The following is an 18,814-nucleotide window of genomic DNA, read 5'->3' on the forward strand; positions in this document are numbered from 1 at the left end:
TAATTTCAATGCTTTAGGTCAAAGCTACGGTTGGCTTTTAATGAATGTGCGAGGGAATCCGTGAGACCCTTGCTTCAGTGGATGATCTTCGGATGTTATTATTCATTCGCATGTATAATGTAATATTTCCTTTTGCAATGAATATAGTGTTGATATCTTTTTCTTTTAGATTTTGTCTCGTATTGATTAGCGTGATGTAAGAACCTCATTTACCGTTCATTTTTCTATCCGTTTACTTCATTCAGGTGAATCATCCCTTTAAAGTATTTTTAGTTCATCGAAGTGAAATGATGTGTACCCTTCTGTGCAGCATGTCAAACACGTTGTTCGTTTATTGTTCTTCCAGTATCTGCATCCCTGTTGCTGGTCTAGGATTTTGGGCGGAGGGGAGGGGGTGAGGGCCTGGATGTCCAATAACTCAAGTCTAATGTTGGGACCCTTTGATTTGAGCTTCAGGTCCAATTAAGTTTGGCCGTATTGGTTGCAATTTTTTGCAGTCAGATTTGCGTTTTTTTTAACACGTTACTTTTGCATTGTGGAACTCCATAGTTTTTAATATGTGTTCCTTGTTACATTATATATTTATATATATATATATATGTATATATATATATATATATATATATATATATATATATATATATATATATATATATATATATATATATATATATGGTATATTTGAATGCGCATATCAATAAGTCATTTTCTTAAAAATATTGCTTCAAGGTTAAGGCTAGGACCACAGTTAATGCCAAGATCAGTCTTTAATTACCGCATCAAGGATAAACCCTCCGTCCAGAAAATTCCACATCAATATCCTACGTACTCTACAGATGTCTAAATTAAAATCTTTCGTCACTAGTCCCTCGTCCTCCATTCTCGTTAGATAATCAAACCAAACTCCGATCCATCTTTTGACATATGCTAGCTGTATCTCTAGATTTCGGATGATTTTAAAAACTCGAACAACATTTTTCTTTCTTTCACATGTAACATTCAACTGTTAATGTCTCCGCGTTTGTTTCGGACATTTTAGCTTTTGTTTCCACTCTCTTCCAGAACTCGAGTCAAAATTTCCTACAGCTTCACCTATTTACTTTTATATTCTTGTACACATCAGTCATGCTCCTACTTTTACCATCCAACTTCCATTTATAAGTTAGTGGTTCTCAGCCTGTGGGCCATCGTATAATTCACTGTTGTGCCACTGATAATAGTTCTAGTGGATAATGCACAATTGTAAAATGAAATGAGAACTAAAGAAATTCGTAAACTGATTGGTACATATCAAACGCATTAGTTCCATCATTTTAGTTTAACTTTATCAGGATTCGTACATATACAGGGACGTCAGAGCTCTTCTCCACGCGGAAATAACCCGTCACCTTTCAGAATTTGGAATAAGAATGTGAAAGGTACTTCCCTACTGTTGAAGGAATGAATATGGTATTGATGAGAAATCCATTTTCCCCTGAATTTGCTTCTGTTCTAGACCAGGCCGAGATAGATTCTTGAAGGGAAATACAACTCAGGTGTACGAGAACTGCTTAAATCCCCCCTTCTCTGCAGGAATTTTAGTTCCAGCTAATAGATCGTAAAATGGGAAAAATTGCTTTGGAAATACTGTTTGGAGGTCAGTGATGACGTGCGCTCTGCTCGTTCACAACTGACCCCTTAATTAATATGCATGTCTTTTGACCTTGAAATTACATTTTAAGTGATATTGTATTAACCATTTGATTTTATCGCTGGCGGTTTTGATATTTTTTGCCTCCAGCAGCGCACTGACTTTTAACCAATCCTTTGCCGTCATAAGAAATTGTTTAGGTAATATAATTTACTGTTATAAAAATTTTCATTTAATATCATGTAAGTTTTTGAGATAATTATAGTGTCTGTCAGTTTTCTAGAAATAGGATTTTTCTCAACGTATTTTTAAAAGAACATTTGGATTGTTAGGAATTTTTAAAAATTTTGCACTTAATATGAAGGGTAATGGGCCACGGGCCACGAGTATTTGGGATTGCCATTAGTAGGCCCTTAATATAAAGAAAAAGCCTCGTGTTTATCAGTGATAATTATCATATATATATATATATATATATATATATATATATATATATATATATATATATATATATATATATATATATATGTGTGTGTGTGTGTGTGTGTGTGTGTGTGTGTGTGTGTGTGTGTGTGTGCGTGTGTAGTGATGACAGTAACATGAACCAGTGCCTCTCTAGTAACTGCATTAGTGACTATCAAAAACACCAAAGACCGTCGACATGGAAGCCCTTTGAACAAATGTGGATTAGATAACTTAGGCATAGAGCTTAGGCATAGTTGGGAATTGGGTGGGTGACATCCGAAAATTATCAGGCAACGCCGATACGTAAGCCCTTGAACCCCTGTAGGACAGACAGAAGTCCCGGTACTAGCAGCCTCATCCAAGAATACTAGCAGACTCTCGGAATGCTAGCACCATGACCCACCTCCTGTGAGATGAATGGTAAGGAGAAACTATTATTATGAAGCCGAAAGTCCCCAGAAGGGAAAGTAACCTAGTGCAGAAGTAAAATGTAAGCAAAGAACGAGAAATAGCAAAGAAAACAAAGAAGAATAAATAAAAACATTATGAGTTAGATCAGTTTAAACAAGTAAGATGATTAGCAACAAAAGAGTTGAATAAATAACAATAAATAAGTAAAGTAACAAATGAAGTGAGATTCATGTCGGCTTGCTCAACAAAAAAGAATTTGCACCAAGTTAAAACTAACGCAGTTCCAACGATCCGACTACAGGACAGGAAGAATATTCCATAGTTTGATCACAACAGGAATGACAGTTTTAGAAAACTGTGTAGTTTTGAACCTTACAGAAGAAAAGGCAAGACTTAGAACATAACTGCACAATCTTAGAACTACTTTTCTGGGTGGTATAGTCTGTTAAGATTTAGTACAAAGGTTGGTCAGAATAATGAAATGTCTTACACAGATTGCTCAGTGACCTAACTGAACGACGGCGCTAGAGATTAACACTAAGGTCAAGTACTGGAAATTTAATGGAATTCAGGTTTTGTCCAACAATATAAGATACGAGTCAGCTGCTGAAGATCGGACAGGCGAACAATATTAAAAACATTGAAGAATAACAGGATTGAAACATTTCCCCATGATGGGCAGATCTTCAAAAATCTTGAAAGATTTTCTAAGCATCCCGATTTATTTTGCAATTGGAGAAGAGGTAAACTGGATACGTTTTTCGAGAGTTATTTATTATCAAGAATGGCGCCAAAAATTTTAAGTGAGGTGCATATAGTTGAAGAGATCCTAAAAAATGAAAAGGTATGAGTGGGGGATCCCGTGTCCAATTTCTGCTAACAGTCACACTTTGAGTTTTGTTAGGCTTTAACGTCATTCCCCATAAAGTACACCTTGCATTAGTTTTAAATAATATCTGTTATGATATATTAATATATATATACATATATATATATATATATGTATATATATATATATATATATATATATATATATATATATATATATATATATATATATATATATATATATATATATATTATTGTCGTCTTCACTTTCGGAGGGGTGGCGCCAGGGGTGGCGCCAGGAGGCTTTGCAACCTTCCGGTTTCTCAACAAGTCTTTAAAGATGAGACTGCAAACCTCCTCGCTGAAATATTTGTGCTTAGAATTATGCACAATCCTCGTTCCATGACCATTTCCTGTTTTATTTAATTAATTCAAATGTTATTTTGGGAGGGAATGAGTGTCTTAATGACTTTATGGCAGTAATCACCAACTGAATTCTCAATATAGAATATTTTATAGCATTGAGATGCTATCCAGGTTATGCATTTTCTTCATACCCAAGCATAGAGGAAGCTTACCTCGCTGTCTCTCTCAGAATGCCAATAATCTTTTGTGACGCCAGCAGTCATATTGTAATAGGTTGTCGAATGATGTGATATAAAAGAAGATTTTCTTATGTAAGGGAAATTACTGGTTCATAATGTGTTTGATCTTTTTGGTCAGATCGTAGATTTTTTTTATTATAAATGTTCGCTTGAAAATGAGTTCATAAATACTGAGAAATAATGCACCTAAAATACGGTAAATATTTTTTTTTACACCTAGCTAACTACATCATAGCAAAAGAGAAGTTGTTATTCAGTGAGAGCGGAAATATTCTTTGTTTTGTTTGGTGCAACTTAAATCCAGATGAAGTCGACTTGGATAGATTGATTTGTTACCATAAACTGACGTAACAAAGTATGGCCATCGATGCCATCTCAGACTTGTTGTGACGCCAGTCGTTCACAAGTCGAGACGGTCAAGGTCCCCCCGAGGGAGAGGTAGCAATGCCAGAGTGAACGTGAACACTGGACAGCGTGTTAAGCCTGAACAGTGACCAGACAAGGTCACCTGGTTCTGGTCGTGATGCATGCCTTTGGTATACCTGTACCATCTGGCATTCAGCGACAGCAGGAGCACTGGTCCGGAAGAAGAGCAAGGGGCAGCTGTAGGTGTAGCGAGGCTTTCTGCTCTGCTGGTGCTGGTTCTCTCGTCCACTGTTACAAGGCAACGTCACCACCAGTTCGACCAGGTTGAGATCGGTGTCAACTACTTGGTATTCCGTTCATCTTTCTCTTGATTCTGCGCTAATATATATTTCCGGTGGCAGACCGCTTTGGAGCGGCAATGCCATCAATTTTCTCCTTGAAGCCCTCCCCACCCCTCTCCCCTTCCCCTTCCCCTTCCCACACTCCCTCCGTTCAACTTCCTCTCTTGCAAATAAACAGCTCCGTGGACCTTATTCTCTATCTCCAAATGTATTCGAGTTGTTTTAGGTATTTTGTAAGCGTCCCTCGTTGAAGCTTCTTTATACTTATGGGTACTTCCTCTTTGTCAGACATGGGAAGATGAGAGGCACGCCATTGTTGATTCCTGGCGGAGGGAATAATGCATGCTTTCCTTCACAAAGCCTCTGCTCACTGGTAGGGCTGCCATGTCACCCCTACCCCCGGGATTCTTCTTCACTTCTCTGGGGATTCTTTGTGCAGTTCACGTGGGTTATATACCTCGAAGCGCGGCAAAGCCAGATAACGAAGAGGGAAAAGAAGAAGTATTGCGGCAATTATGGGTTTCATTTACACTGTTCGAACATTTACGACATCCGGAGGTATTAGCATGTTTATCTATTTACGTCCCGGTGATGCAGATACGCGGCAGATTATACGACTTTTGCGAGGATGCAGGTGTATAATGGTCGTCTTTTTTATGCCTTTCGGTGATGCTTATTTTGTGATGGGAACGGTGGACAAATAGTCTCTCTCTCTCTCTCTCTCTCTCTCTCTCTCTCTCTCTCTCTTTAAATGTCAGTCTTGCTACCAAAACATTTGTTTGATGTTATCGTTTTAACTTCTGTAATCAATTAGATATCTTCCTGGCGGTGGAAAATTGCTTTTAGTAATTTGCATATTATTATTTGTAGGTTTATGGATGTAATTATGAAATGAGCAGGAAGAACTTAATTTCTTTTCTTGTCAAAATTGACTCAAGCACTATTTATTAACGTCACTGTGAGTATAAAATCCTAAGTGGATTTGATAATTACTAATAGGAGTTAATGGGTGTAGCTCCACTGGTGATAGACCGTTCTCTCTCTCTCTCTCTCTCTCTCTCTCTCTTCAGGATTCATGATCACTACAAGCTAGAGTATTTTTATCCAGCTGTATTGATTTGTATGATTTTTTTCTGTTAATTTCGTGGATAAAACGTGTTTAAGCGAATATAACTTTCATAAAGTTATATTCGCAAAACTTAAGACGTCAAGAAGCCAACAATAGTTTTGTAAGTAAACAAAAAAAAGCAATATTTATACAAGTTAACAAAAGAAATAAAGAACACTTGCAGATATTGGCGCTGCTTATTCTGAGAGTACGCTTGGGAGATACAGGTTACATACCATCAAGAAAAGTAACAATTCTTGGTCATGCATACCAAACAATCCGACCCACCACAGACGAGGTCATAGTACTCGTACATAGCGCTCCGATATTAACAGACGTCGGTTGATCAATCAGTTTCGCCTTGGCAGCATTTACAATTCAGTTGATGTATGATGTCAGGCTGCAAAGCAGCGCGCGCTGTATGTGCCTTCGTTATATATCTTTTTGTCCTTTTTGTTATTTACCCTTCTGTAACGTCGAATGCTCAACTCAGAGTACAGATTTTCTCACTCGTAGCCCAGTCCTTCCGACCTACGAGCTCTATGACTGTAAGTTTTATGTTCTGAAGCCATAACGAACACAGTTCCACTTAGCGTGGAAAACGAATGCAATATTGTGGAGTATACGAAATGGATTTACTCTTGCAAACACTTGAATAGTAATTAGCAAACACAACAATTGATGGAAGTACGCGCGCTTATGGGTCAGTGGTTTTTCAAGTTTCCTTGAGCGAGTAGAAATAATGGTGCAGCCTTTAACAATTTAGAATCTGATTTCATGAAAATCATGCCCATTTTTCACCACGACTCAATGAGACTGAGGAATATACGGGATTTTTTTCCAATCTGAATCCCTTGTTGAATGGGAACTCTTATACGAATAATTCTTTGGGAAAGTTTACAGAGCAGCTTATTGTACTAGGGAGGCTTTAATCTTTTCTGTATACCTTACCTTGTGAGTTTTCGTATAATCAGCGTTTAAGAGCATCTTTTATTTGTTAATGCTGAATGAATGTTTGATCTTTGTTGTGTTATTGTCGGAGTTTACTTCACATCCGTTTAGTTTTAAACGATTTATTAAAAAATTAATTTTTTTGCTAATTATTTATATTTACCTATTTCTGTGGGCAAAGTCAAGAAGAGGTATTTTATAGTGTTGACACTGAAGAGACAAAATCGAAGAATACCCTTGCTTATGTATTATATTTAGTTAAAATTTTTGATAACTTGTCGAAAAAAAATTGAACTTTTTCTTTAGGATATCGGTTATTGCCAGTATTTTGAATTTAAATTGGGTGGTATTTTTTTATATCACCTGTGGCTTTGCACAGTCAACGTAATTGGTCCGATGAACTTTCTACGTTGCACAGTAATGTGATTATAGTCTTGACACGTTTTAGTGAAGAGAATTAGGTATTTTGAAAAAAGTGTACAGCTGAAATATCGGGGTAATTCCTTCGTGTTTTGCCAGAATCGGTGAGGGGTCCTTTCGTCCTTGTTGTTTGTTACGAATTTTAGATTCGTCATAGCATAGTGTGCTTCTCATTCTTTACTTTTGAAATGTCATTGCATTTTTGCTCCCTATAATGTGTGACATAATCTTCACTGCAGTTATAATGTCTTCTTCTTCTTCTTCTTCCCAGCTTGTTCCCATTTTTATATGGGGTCGCCGTGATGCCTTCTTTTGAAAGACTTTGATTTGGCTTTGGGGTAGACTTTGTAGTCCCGATCGGCTGCCCTGCCTGACATTGCTTAGACCCCGGTATTGTGTACATGTATTGTACCAGTTCAAAATGTAAACACGTTATATCTTGGCACCCAGTATTGCTGTCAGTATCCAGGATGCTCAACGACCATTTATCGTCTTCGAACACCCATGCGAGGTCTCACTGAAACGTTAATTAAGAGAATAAAAAGCAGATGTCTACACACCCATCGATTAGTATTATCTCGTGTGAAGTGTGAAGGCCACGTAAATAAGTTTTAGCTCCTTTTGCAAGGTCAGGATGTCAATTCCTAGTGATAGCATTGCGCCACCAAAATGCCCTGTAATAGCCAGGGAGGTGCAAGTTCACCCAATCGATGCAAGAGTTGAGTTTTTATTTGCACCACAATACTTTCGAAGGCCAGACTTCAGGTGTCGATCATCTGTTTCAGAAACCGAGTTGGCAGTTATCCTTATGTACCAAATGTTCTTGTGGTTAGTGTTTGAAATACTGAGCTACTAATGTACATAGGTTTTTATTTTTTCCGTGAATTTGATAAAGTGAGTTCACCTGTTATGACCTGTGTGTGTATTACAGCTGTCGTCCATCTCACACTATCTATAACTGAAAATAGGAAAGGAAAGTCGATAGTAAATGTAATTGAAATTTATTTGAACCCTAACAAAACGTGTTATCATAACTTGTGTTTTCGTTGTAAGTTATATGTGAAGCATTGTTCACATCCGTTGTGCTGTGTTTATTGCAAAATTATTTTCCGTTGGTTTTATTGAGAGGCAATTCTTTCTTTTCGTCTTCCGCTATATTTAAACTTCTGTCTTTTCGTCGTGAATTGTCCTCACGAATAGGATATTCTCGGAAGCCATGTGTCCAAATTCTTACTCTGACTTCTTGTTTCATTCGGTATTAAAATAAGATTACTTATGCCTTTTTTGTGCATGGAAGGAAATTGCAACAGTGGACAAAGGAATTCAATTTATGCAGCTATTTTACAGAGGTTGGATCCCTGCAATGCAGCAAATTAACGACCGGATGCACTTCGCGGCAGTTATTGGCGGCGCATATGCTCTTCGTCTATTGGAAATGTAAGGAACGAGATGCACGTACTTTTTACGATTGGTATCTTTTATTGGTGATTATGTAACACTGCTTCTTTTCTTAGCTGTTATCACCCTGGGAAATTGGAAGTCTTGATCTTGGGATAAATTACGCGAAACTTCAAGTTCATTCAAGGGAAGTTCCTTTCACTTTTCAGGTGTTTGCTTTATTTAGCCACGGCGCCATACGGCTCATTCTGGTTCTCTTAACCTTCGAGCTCATTTTTTTTTTTTTAATGTCTGTACTTCAGCTGCTCTTTTTAGACTGTGCTGAAGCAAGTTAATGCACTCGGATTGGATGTCATGGAATTTGGATGTATGGCTTAATTTTTTTCTTCCCATTTTATTCAACTAGTTGTAAGAAGTTCAAGGTCTTTAATATAGTATCTAAGGATTTTTATGTAGTGGCTGTTGTGTGTAGCAATAACGTTATTGTAACCAGTTGAGATGCCATTCTTTCACCTTTCTAGTTTAACTACTTCGGCCAGTAACATAAAAGATAGCTTACTCGGCTCGGTGTCGTTTGTAAAGCATTTGTTGCCAAAGCCTTAAAAAAGGACAAAACCTCGTGTATCTTGACTTCAGTTTGACCAGCGGAAGGAGATGAGTCGACCATGAAGAATTTATACATGTCCATATACTGTATTTTGTAAATATATTTAATATATATATATATATATATATATATATATATATATATATATATATATATATATATATATAGATATATATATATGTGTGTGTGTGTGTGTGTGTGTGTGTGTGTGTGTGTGTTCATGTGTGTGTAAGTAAATGTTTCCTTTACGATTTATACCTATAGAACTATCTCATCTTGCTTTGTAAAGTGAAGATTAAACGTTAGTTTTATCATATTAAAAAAAAAGTTTGTATTTGCAGATTACCTATGATGTTAATGGGTTTTGAGTATTTCCTATGACCAGATAAGTTGACGTTACGAATCTCCTGTGTGTTATTGGACTAGTAACTATTCTTAAGTGATATACCCTGTGTAACTGCATGTTTCTAGGTGTAAAGGCTCGGTAATATGCTTACCTACCGTGCTCTATGCGAGATTATAATGAAATAGATCTAGGTTTCCATGAAGTCATTGGCAGACTTAAGATATATATATTATCAGTGCGATAGTGTCAATTCTTTTTTAAGGAGCTTGAACCAGGCTACTTTGTTCAGAATTAACTTGTTTAAAAAAGAACACGCATGAATGTCTAACAACTAGACGTTCTTAAGAATGATTGCTCTTTAATTAGGGAGATACGGAACAATGTCTTGCCCCAAAATAAAGTTACAACAAAGCAAATTTTTATGCTGGTTAAATGTGAAGACAGTTTGGTTCTGTCTGCATCATAAGACCACAATATATAATCCCCTTATTATTTCTCGAATTACGTTATAAATGCTGTATATTTTTCATTGTTTTTTATACCTTTGGACGTGAGTAACCAGGATCAATGGCCTTAACTTGTTTTCAAATGGGAAGGATAATTTCTCTGTATTCGACAACTACACGAAAACTACGTTTCATGATCATCTTAGATAACAAAGATCTGTGCAACAGATCTCTGCGACCGGAATATTTGTTTCAGTTGTTGATTAAATCTTCACTTTTACGAAAATTAACATAATCAGTTATTTTCAACATCATGAACGACTTATTTATTGAAGAATACTTATTCTTCTGAGTTTTTATTTTATTCCAGTTACAGGGAATGTATTAAGTTTTAAATATGATAAGTAACATTTCCTTGGGAAAATATGTACCGGTTTTGAAGTCGTGTTCTGTAAGCACTGTGTATTCTTGATGTGTAAGTGACAAAACTGTCTCTGTAGTTCTCAACGTTAATTTATTTGTGTATATTTGGATACATACGTTATTTACGTGTTCGAAAACTATTCACATCACGCAAAAAACCTGCGGCGCCGATGTTTTCTTACAGATTTGGCTTCTTAGCAGATTTGAGTGTGTGGAGAGAGAGAGAGAGAGAGAGAGAGAGAGAGAGAGAGAGAGAGAGAGAGAGAGAGTGTACATAAGTTACAAGTTTTTTACTTGTTATCTATGATCTGTATTTAACAGAAGATTTGAGAAGGACAATTAATCTTAAGAACACTGTACTCGACAAGTGATTTGTGGCAAAGTTTTTGTTGGAGGGTCATGTAGAACATCGTGTGATATACTATCCCAGTGGAATTTTTATTATTTTATTACAAGTTCTTGTTCGTTCATATATTTATTGAAAATAAACCCAAAACTATGTGAATTACCATTTACGGAAAATCGTACAGACTGTTGTAAGGAGTCGTGTCTCTCTCATAAAGTGTTTCGTTCAAAAATGCACTCGTGTATATCAGCCTTTGGCCTCCAATTAGTGTGCATATTTCATGCAATTTTATTGGCTTCTAACGATACCACTGTAAACGTCCTATGCTGAAGGAGAGAGAGAAAAGAGAATAGTTTTGAGTAAACGAAAAATGAAAATACTGCGCTCTCTCTCTCTCTCTCTCTCTCTCTCTCTCTCTCTCTCTCTCTCTCTCTCTCTCTGTGTGTGTGTGTGTGTGTGTGTCTGTGTGTGCATGTGTGCCTGTGACCATAGTCTTAGTGACACCAGTTTACATAGGATTAATAGAACTCAAAGGATTTATCAAAAATAATAATGCAAGTCTGTCTCTCTCTCTCTCTCTCTCTCTCTCTCTCTCTCTCTCTCTCTCTCTCTCTACGTGTTTTTCTGCACAACTACCTCTGTCCAGAAAACAAACATATGCAAAGCGTGGCCGAGGACTCGTTGCGTAATCCAGTGCCGTGCGCATAGCTGAAGTCGTCCTCGGTGACGAATATTTTATGAGATAACCTCCAGACTGAAAGCACAAAGGCATGCATTAGACACACACACAAAGATTGAAAGGCAGATGTCACAAGTAGCATTTTGTCAATTAGAGGAAGGACAGAAGTTGAATTTTTAAAGGTTTGTCTGCGCAAACGTCATTCCAGTATTTAATAATATCACTCTCTCTCTCTCTCTCTCTCTCTCTGACTTATTATATATTATTATATATATATATATATATATATATATATATATATATATATATATATATATATATATATATATATATATATATATATATATATATATATATATATATATATATATATATATATATACAGTTCTCCTAAGCTCTGCTATTAACTCGTGTTCACTCGACGCATACTTACGTGTATGAGTATGAAATCTATAAATATCATTATGCAAATAAGGACCAAAAAAATGTGAAAATCATTTGTTTTGCGCCTTGTAATTATGTACAGCTATGCATCCTTTTCTTCCTCGACCACAGTGAGCATTGAGACTCGCAGAAGGGTCTCAGCATCACTTTCCTTATCACATTAACTTTGTTAAATTTTTATCAAATCCATCATCTCTTTGGTTTTTTCAGACAGAGGAAGTTTATGATTTAAAAAAAAAAACCTGTAACCTCTTTGAAAGATAGAAATTTGGTTTTTGTCCAGGGCAAAGTTGTGGTTCAGGTTGTTCTTCTTTCTTTTGAATTGGGCCGATTGTATGGTAACTTTCACCTGTAAGGTTTGAACTATTAATTATTTTTAACGATTTACTGGTGCTTTTCTAGTTATTGATGAGACTTACACTTAAGTGGGTCCCAGTCCACGCTGAAGGAGAATGGTTTACTTTCGTGTTAATTTCCAACATAATAAAAGAGTGAAACTTCCAGCAAATGAAATCGGGTTGTTGCAAGAAACCAAAATCAATCAATGTCGTAATGAAGACCAAGTCACCCGATTGAGCGATGGAAAAAAAATGAAGTTAATTGACCTCATTCGCTGGAAATCCTCAACCTTGACTGACCTGGTTGAGGGAGAGATTTCTATCTCGTCGTACCTATGGTGCGCTTAGCATATTTTGTCCCAGGTTCCCTTATAAGGGAAGGGGCTGTCGATCTCGACTGGGGGCTTCTTAGGGATTCTGAGGGCGATCCGTCAGGCCATCTCCCGCGTTCGAGTGATGCTGCGTAAGTCTCTCCTTGATTGTTAATAGCTCCGGCTGATGGGGCAACTGTTGCTGTTGCTGTTGCTGTTGCTGCTTCTGCTGCTGGTGGAAGCACCTCAGGTCAGGCTCCCATGATACAATTGGCGGGCAGGTATGCAGGAAATCCGTGAGAAAGTGAGTCGACCCAGCCATTCTCTTTTAATATATGTATAAATTATATATATATATAAATTATATATATATATATATATATATATATATATATATATATATATATATATATATATATATATATATATATATATATATATATATATATTGCTAGTGATAGGTCACACATTAATGCTAGAAGAGTTATTTTATTTGAATATTTAAATATACGAATATATACGTGTGTGTACATTAACTATAATCCTTTTCTTCATTTTGTTGGGGGAGGGGAGGGAATAGTGCCCGAAACATAGAACTTTCCGGTATTCAGAAATCCCTTACGGATGATATCACAAATTGCGAATCGAGATCTCTACCACTTGATTAGTGGCAATGTGCATGCATATATATATATATATATATATATATATATATATATATATATATATATATATATATATATATATATATATATGTATATATATATATATATATATATATAAATATAATATATATATATATATTTATAGAAGCTTTAGGGCATTCACCGTCAAGAATTTGTTGAGAATTTGGGAGTAGTCTTAGTATTTTGTAGATTTAAATTTCAAATAATACAATAATATTCAAAACCATTTAATGGCTTAAATCTGTGTTAGCATTATGGATGAGATCCCGAGGGTTGATAAGGATCACGCAGCTTTGTCTCTCTGGTATGAATATCGACCATGTGATCTCGGAGACGGCAAGAACTCCATTCCAACACCCATGAAAAATCGATTAGTAAACTGTAGGCAATAAATGCGAGGCGAAGGGAATTGGGAAGAAGGAAAAAGGAATTGTGGATTGCTACGCTCTCTGGAAGTTGATTATGAAAAGATATTTGAATGTTCTTTAAAAAGCGTTCTGACGATAACCTTTGATCATTAATGAAAATGTTCCGAGATCATTTAAAATGTTTAGGGACCACCCAGAGATCACTGAAAACTGGCTTCGATTTCTTTTACTGTTTGTTTTAGATTATTGGTATGAATTACTTTTGCATGCATGTTTGTCATTCACCCATAGTCAGTTTGCCGTTTGGGCAGTCGCTGATCACTTTTAGAAAATGATCAGGTAGAGAGAGAGAAAGAGAGAGAGAGAGAGAGAGAAAGGTCACTTTTGAGCAATGCTGTTTGTGTTACATATGACCATTTTTAAAGACCACTAAAATTTATTTTTATTTTTATTTTTTCTTGGTGAGGTCTTCGTCGGAAAGTATCCGATGATTTTACATTACTTTCAGTCACAAATAGAATAAAACGTTAAAGTATGTACAGTCTTAACATCGAATGAGTTTCCATCGTTCTTCACATGGCAGTTTCAATAATGCTCTTCCTGAATTTCAAATAATAGTAGTGAAATTCTGTCTCTAAACTTTGAGACTTTGCGTTTGCCGGACGGTTGACCCGTGACAAGCAGACTAGGTCAAGGAGCTTCAATTTGTTTGTTACTAAACGAGGAAATCATTTTTGTATATTGCCTCTGTAATATGAAGCTTGGGAGCTCTCTCTTAACTTCTGTTCCCCATATAATATAACCGTCCACCTTTCAAGAGGCAGGAGATTAGGCCCCGCCTTCATTTCTTCACCCTCCTCTTTTTTTTCTTTTTTGTTAGGCCCGTGGTAGATACTGGCCTGTGATAGCCTGTTTCACTGGCTTCCACTGTTTAAAAAAAAAATAATTGTTCTCCACTATTTCCACATGTGACGTGCATCAGAGTTATTTAGCGTCTCTCTCTCTCTCTCTCTCTCTCTCTCTCTCTCTCTCTCTCTCTCTCTCTCTCATACTTCTTTTGTTCATGGGATTTATGAGACTTAGCATTTTATTCGTTCCTTAGCGTCATGCTTGAATTATTTGAGTCACATTGGAAGTTAGTTTGTAGTTTAATCAATAAGTCGTTTGGATTATATTCCTCGCTGTCAAGTTTCGTCGAAGCTTTCATTTGCCTGCCAGAAATTTTCTAAAAACTTCTTATCCGATTTTTCATTCTTCTTATTTTCATGGTAAAGCAAAATTTTCTGCCTCAAGTTTTCCCTCCTCGCTGTCTGCAGTTGAGCTGAGTCACTGGAGCTAAGGTTGTCCTTCCACGCTCCTGCCTCCTCTTCATTTGAATTCCCATCACGCCTTGCTGCCCCGCGCCCTGTATACCAAGTTGCTGGTGCGCTTCTCCTGCCGCTCTGCCATCTGCTGCCTGAAGTCAAGACCCATTTCTCAGCTTCAGAATGAAGTAGCAGAGTGCGGTGGTGGTGGCGGGGAGGGGCCCGACTATCAGGAAGTTAACCCCAAATAGCCGATGGATGAGTTTCATTAAGCTAACTATGCATTTATTAGGTAATGGCTTCCAGGCCCCCTTCAGTTCATTGGCGAGATTTTAGCATGCGTGAGGTAACTCGCCAAATTGATTGTTTTATGGGGCGTGCATTCCTCACCTGCTCAGAAATTTAATCAGTGTGGTAAATTACCTTTGGCCAAAATAATTGAAATTCATTAAGTGTTGCGACGCAGACGTTTATTATGGGGATTGAACTGAAAATTTGCCGAATTCCTTTTAATGAGCTTTTTTTGCTCTCACAGGAAGCGATGCAAGTGCACTGCCCTCCTTCTCCTTTCGCCTTTTCATCGCCAGGCATGACTTTGGTATGTATCAGGGTGCCTCACGGCTGCGTACTTATGGTGATTGTTGGCCCTCATATTGTGAGTTGTGTTTGTGAAATTCTGTCGTCTGACAAGTTACAATGATTTAAGAGCTATTACTTTTAAAATATGTTGCGCCGTCAACTGAATTACCATGCAAGCGTTAACGGCATTTTCAAGAAGGCTGCTGTCGCTATTGTCGGACATAAATCACGCTTTCGTAGGAAGAATCTCTTAAATTACAATTTAGGAATGTGCGATGCTCTTGCCGAGATGAATGCTTTGCCAGACAGAATTATCTGATGCTATCTCCGGTGAAGCAGAGCTTATGCTAAACTCAAGCCATGCTCAAGGAATGGCATAATTCACAAGCATAAGAAAAGCAGATGGTCAGTCAGAAACTTTTATTCTCTTATTCTTTTCGTCTCTCGTGAATAAAGTACGCATACCCGTTTAATACGTGTGTGTTTGTCACCTGCTTATTTGTATATATAGATATATATATATATATATATATATATATATATATATATATATATATATATTATATATATATATATATACTGTATATATGTATATATATATATATGTGTGTGTGTGTGTGTGTATTATATAAGGTATGTAGGTATATTGTGTGACAGTGTGTGTGTGTGTGAGCGCGCGCTTTTCCTTGACAGACTTCCAGCGGACATTTAGACGAGTAGACATGTAGACATTCCAGGCTTTTAGCCGAAAGGACCTCTAGCTTAATGGACATACAAATGAAAAAGTAGCATTCGTTTTGACGTTCGTTTAGCAAATTTCCATTCAGAAAATTGTACGGTTGCCCAAATGTCTTTCAGGGAAATCTTCGTAGGGCAAGTGTACACATGCACACACACACACACACACACACACACACATATATATATATATATATATATATATATATATATATATATATATATATATATATATATATATGTGTGTGTGTGTGTGTGTGTGTTTGTGTGTGTGTGTGCATGTGTGTGTATACCTCTGTGAATGTTCGATTTATGATTAAAAAACAATCTGTAGTAACATTGTAATGGAATGGAAGTAAGTTGTATTTTACATACAAGAAACATGGTATTAATAGGTGTGTGAATGAGAGAGAGAGAGAGAGAGAGAGAGAGAGAGAGAGAGAGAGAGAGAGAGAGAGAATCTTGTTTCAAATAATCCATATTGATTGAGTGCTTAGCACCTTAATTTTACTTCTGAAGTATATAGTTACCCTGTTTTGAGGAATAAAAAAAATTATTCATATTAACCATTTATTATGTTTATGATGTACCCTCCCCTTGTTTTGTGAAAAAAGTTCCATAATTATTTCGAGCTTTATACCAAAAAAAAAAAGGAAAACTTAAAATGTGGGTCGTACATAATGGGCATCACCTCTCTCTCTCTCTCTCTCTCTCTCTCTCTCTCTCTCTCTCTCTCTCTCTCTCTCTCTCACACACGTATATATATATATATATATATATATATATATATATATATATATATATATATATATATATATATATATAGTATATATTATATATATAATATATATATGTGTATGTATTATATCTATGTATGGAATTTTCCATATTAGTACGAAGCCAAACAGAAACGTATTTCGTTCATACTTATCTTGCGCCGTGCCTCCGTGGACGTTAGCGGTAAATTAGGTTATCTGTTATTAGTCGACTGTAGTTAGTCGCATCCAGGGTGAATAAATTCGTGTGACAGTTGATTTCATCCTGAACACATACTGAAAGCCAAAAGTCACCCGTTTTCAGGAACCTCCCTTCCTTAGCGTGCGTGTGAGAATATTAGCCATGCATTTGCTCGAAATCTCAGGTGGAGCGAGCACATGGTCACGTAGCGTAATAATACTGAAGGGCAACTGAGAAAAGTTGTCTAGGACGGTCTAAATACGTCCCAGTGAACGCACGCAGGCACAAGTCGCTATGCCCCAAGAAAGCAAACATCTTCGTCCTAACTGATTACGGTACACAGGAACAAAAACACAATATTCAAGTCGTCAGGACCAGTTTGCTTGTTGCTCGTGCTTCTCGATTAATGAAAATTAAGAGTGGCTCTGATTATACCTGTCCTAACTTATCCGGGCTTCTAATATATTTGACCAACCCCGAGTTATCTGCTCTGCTGCCTTTAATAATAGATACAACAGCGTTTAGGTGCAGCAGAGGGAAGGGAAGTACTTGTTAGGGGCTTCATCCTAAGCACTTCTATTCCTGTTAATAAACAAAGTGTGTGTGAGCGATTAAAACGTATACTCCAAACTAAACTTAGTTAATTAAAGGAAATTATCGCATTCGAAGAAAAAACCGCTGCACGATGTTAATATGGTGATAAAGTGCGTGGTTAGCACGGTGATTTGTCCTCTGGTCGACTGCTCCAATGCGCAGGAAAAGAGAAATTAATGTTTTGGGAAAATGAAAATTTATTCTGCATCTACAGGATGTGAGTGAATGGAGTATCTTGGCAGTAAAAACACTTGATTATTACTGTGCTCATGTCACAGCTGACGATGTTGCTTCCAAGAACAATTATTTAAAAAATCTTATAATCTCTTGGTTACACTGAGGTACAATAGATTCTCAGCATTCCAATGAATGTGTACATTTTATTGCCCTTTTTTATTGCTTTATGACAATATCTTGTACCCCAAATGGAGGGCTGTGCTTCCATGCTAAATTATGACTGGCTCCTGAACCTTCAACTTGGTCCACCCAATTCATACAAATATGCCAATTTCCGCATACTTAACGACAGTCTGTGACCATGACTTTGCGGAAGATGAAATTAACTATGAAGACCTCCTGTATCAAAGTGTAGCCAAAAAAGTAGAATTGCAATCAAATGTGTTATATATATATATATATATATATATATATATATATATATATATATATATATATATATATATATATAAATATATATATATATATATATATATATATATATATATATATATATATATATATATATATATATATATATAAATATATATATATATATATACATATATATATACATATATACTGTATATATATATCTGAGAGCAACTGCACCCAAGGAATTACCTGGGCAAGCTAACTGCTCGCATACCAGCGAGTTTACCCCAACTTCCCGACTCAGCAATGCCCAATTGACAGCATTTCATTCGAATTATCCCTTCTCAGTGAATAAGGTAGAAATAATCAATACACAATCATGTGAACAGAAATGACTTTCTTACATCAGAAACCCAGGTCATTGTTGAGTCGGAAAGTTTCTTATATATATATATATATATATATATATATATATATATATATATATATATATATATATATATATATATATATATACACATACATACATACATA

The sequence above is a fragment of the Macrobrachium rosenbergii genome, chromosome 47 (genome assembly GCF_040412425.1).
Source record: "Macrobrachium rosenbergii isolate ZJJX-2024 chromosome 47, ASM4041242v1, whole genome shotgun sequence".
NCBI lineage: Eukaryota > Metazoa > Arthropoda > Malacostraca > Decapoda > Palaemonidae > Macrobrachium > Macrobrachium rosenbergii.